The sequence below is a fragment of the Hemitrygon akajei genome, chromosome 10 (assembly GCF_048418815.1).
Source record: "Hemitrygon akajei chromosome 10, sHemAka1.3, whole genome shotgun sequence".
Classification (NCBI taxonomy): domain Eukaryota; kingdom Metazoa; phylum Chordata; class Chondrichthyes; order Myliobatiformes; family Dasyatidae; genus Hemitrygon; species Hemitrygon akajei.
The window spans coordinates 25,123,765-25,127,652 of record NC_133133.1 but is presented as its reverse complement, the minus strand read 5'-3'; positions in this window follow the sequence as shown (position 1 = coordinate 25,127,652).

The window sequence follows — 3,888 nt, the reverse complement described above, 5'->3', positions numbered from 1 at the left end:
CTTCCAGAGAGGACAGATTAAATTTTAAACCCCGCTCTGCTTACTTTACCGCCAGCGCTCGGTCTGAGGCGTTTTAAAATGCAAAAGATTGACAGACTCCACCCGCAGCCGGCATAAACCAATAATGCAACATTCATCCGCACATATTACTTATTCAGCGTTCTGAAAATCGGGCGGACCTTTCCCTGGAACCCATGAGAGGGCATAAATCAACATCGACGTCTCTCTGTCACAGGGGTACTTGACTATTCATAGTACCGGGCGAGCGCGCCGCCCTTCGCACCGACTCGGAATATTCTCCCGCACTGCGATTCGCCGCCACTCGAGAACATCGTATATTCATGCTACAGGGCGCACCCTGCCCTCAAAGGCTTGCTCCGCACTGGAAATTGATTATCCATGTTACAGGGCGTAGCCTTCCTGTGCAATAGTGTCCTATCATTAACACGATGTTGGCGATGACTTATTCAGACTCCGAGTGTTAGTTTGCCCACCTTCGCCACAGCAGAAGGCAACGCCCATTGCATTATATTACCTTTCTTTGAACGGACTGTTGGTTTTGACCATTGACTGGTGTTGAGACTATTAAGACATGGGAACAGAATTAGACCATTTGGCCCATTGAGTCTTCTCAGCCCCAATCTCCTGACTTCTCCCGGTATCTCTTCATGCCCTAGCCAATCAAGAACCTATCAACCTCTGCCTTAAATATGATTTTGTCTCCACAGCTGCCTTGGCAATGAATTCCACAGATTCACCACCCTCTGGCTAAATAAGTTCTTCCTCATCTCCATTCTACAACTCTGTTCTGAGGCTCTGTCTTTTGGTCTTAGACGCTCCCTCCATAGGAATCATCCTCTCCTCATCCACTCTATCAAGGCCTTTCACCATTCAATAGGTTTCAATGTGGTCGCCACTTATTCTTCTGAATTCAAGTGAATACAGGCCCAGAGACATCAAACACTCTTTATAATGACAAGCTGTACAATCCTGGAATCATTTTTGTGAACTTCCGTTGAACTTCCTCCATTTTCAGCACATCCTTTCTAAGATAAGCGGCCGAAACCTGCTCACAATACTCCAACTGAGGCCTCACCAGTGCTTTATAAAATCTCAACATTACCTCCTTGCTTTTACATTGTAGTCCTCTTGAAATGAATGCTAACATTGCATTAGCCTTCCTCACCAAAGACTCAACCTGCAAATTAACCTTTAGGGAGTCCTGCACAAGGACTCCCAAGTCCTCATGTGCCTCAGTTTTTTGTATTATTTTTCCATTTAGAAAATAGTCACCCGTCACGTGGCACCCATCAAAGATGCCCCTTAAGTTCCTTCCTTTTTGATTTGGCTGTAGAGCCACTGGCATTTCGAAGCTGTCCTGAACTGACGGGGATCTGGAGGGGGGGGGGGGGGTGTTGAGCATAAAGTTTCTCTTTACGTTTACAATTTATTACTTTTTCTTTCAAATCCATCCACATCCTTATTCCCAATGTTTTCACTTCTTGATCAACTTAGCCAGTTTTCTGGCTATAAACTTAACCTACATAAGAGTGAACTTTTTCCAATTAATAAAGAAGCACAAGCATTAGCATTTCGCGACCTCCCCTTTAAAGTAGTAGATAAACAATTTACTTATCTTGGTATTATAGTTACCATGAACTTTAAGGATCTTTTTCGTGAAAATTTTGCCAATCTTTTGAACTCTACAAAACAGAGTTTGTCACAATGGTCACCTTTATCTATGTCTTTGGTAGATCATGTTAATGTTATTAAAATGTATATCCTCCCTAAATTTTTATATTTATTTCAATCTATTCCAATTTTTATTTCTAAAACCTTCTTTGATTCCTTAGACTCTATTATTTTATCCTATCCATGGAAGGGTAAGCGTTCTAGACTTAATAAAGCTTGTCTTCAAAAATCTAAAAAAGAAGGTGGCATGGCTTTACTTAATTTTCGTCTCTACTATAGGGCAGCTAATATTCGTTGTCTTACCTTCTGGTCCTTTTTTCATAGCCAGTCTGACTGCCCTAAATGGGTGGCAATGGAGCTGAACTCTACTGAGGATCTCTCTATTTCTGCACTTCTTGGATCTGCACTCCCTAGTAGTTTGCCTAGACTAATTGTTAACCCTCTTGTCAGACATACTCTGCGAATATGGGTCCAATTTAGAAAATTTAATAGTTTCCATGGTTTTTCCCTTTCTAGTCCTATTTTACATAATCATCTTTTTTTTTACCTTCTATGCACGATTCAACATTTTATGATTGGTATAGAAAGGGCACTAGGCATTTTGAAGATCTTTTCATTGATAATTGTTTTGCATCTTTTCAACAACTCTCTGCTAAGTTTAATCTACCTAATGCCCATTTCTTTAGGTATCTCCAAATCAGACACTTCATTAATCCTTTAGTACCCAACTTTCCTGAGACACTTGAGAAAAACGCTGTGGACTTGTTTCTTTCTATTAATCCACTGGGTAAGGGCTTAATATCTTTTATTCATGATAAATTAGTGCCTTTACGGCGCGCCCCCTTTGATAAAATTAGAATGGCTTGGGAGCATGACTTAAATATTTCCTTATCTGATGTGGTCTGGGACTCAATTCTCAAGTCAGTTAACTCAACTTCTCTTTGTGCTCGCCACTGTCTTTTACAGTTTAAGATTGTACATAGGGCTCACATGTCCAAATCTAAATTGTCCTGATTTTACTCTAACATCAGTCCTGTTTGTGATAAGTGCAAAAGTGGCGAGGCTTCTCTCATTCATATGTACTGGACCTGCCCTAGTCTAGAGAAATTTTGGAGAGATGTTTTCCTAACCTTATCCCATATTCTGAATTGCCAATTAGAACCTAACTCTCTGATTGCTCTTTTTGGTTCCTTGGGTGAGACAGATACAAATTTGAGTACGACTAAATGTCGAATGTAATCTTTTGCTTCTCTTCTGGCTAGACGTTTAATTCTTCTTAGATGGAGAGATGTTGCCCCACCCACGCATGCTCAATGGCTCAATGATATTATGTCCTGTTTAGACCTTGAAAAAATTCACTACTCACTTCTTAATTTGGACATAAAGTTTCATAAGGTGTGGGGACCTTTTCTTGAATATTTTCACAACTTTTCTTTAGATTAAGTTTTTTTTCAGTCCCTTACTTTCAGATTTTTTTTCTTGGTAGTGGGCATTATTATCTCTTGTTCTCATTTGCATGTACAGTTTTGGGGTTTTGAATGTTCTGATTTAGATTTCCTACATTTTGCTGTGGTTGGTCTGGAGTTTTTTTTTCTTTGCGGGGTGGGGGTTGGGTACTAACTACACGACTTTAGTTTGGGTGCTTTTTTATCATTATTTTGAATCATATTATCATTGTGTGTTTATCTTGCACTGTATTAATCTCTTATTTTGGTCTTGGGGGTTTTTTGTTGTAGTGTTGTAGAAATGCATTAAAAAATCAATAAAAAAAAGAAAATAGTCACCCCTTTCACTTCTTCTACTGAAGTGCGTGGCCATACACTTTCCAACACTGTATTCCATCTGCCATTTCTTTGCCAATTTTCCTAATCTGTCTAAGTCCTGTAGCCTCTGTACTTCCTCAAAACGATTTGCCCCTTCACCTACCTTCATATCATCTGCAAATATTGCTTCAAACTATCAATTCCATCATCCAATTCATTGACATATGACATAAAAAGAATTGGTCCCAACACTACTAGTTATTGGCAGCCAACCAGAAAAGGCTCCCTTTATTCCCATCTTTGCCTCCTGCCAGTCATCCACTGTTTTATCCATGCTAGAATCTTCCCTGCAATACCATGGGCTCATAGCTTGTTAACAGCCTCATGTGTGGCACCTTGTCAAAGGCCTTTTGAAATTTCAAATACACAACAT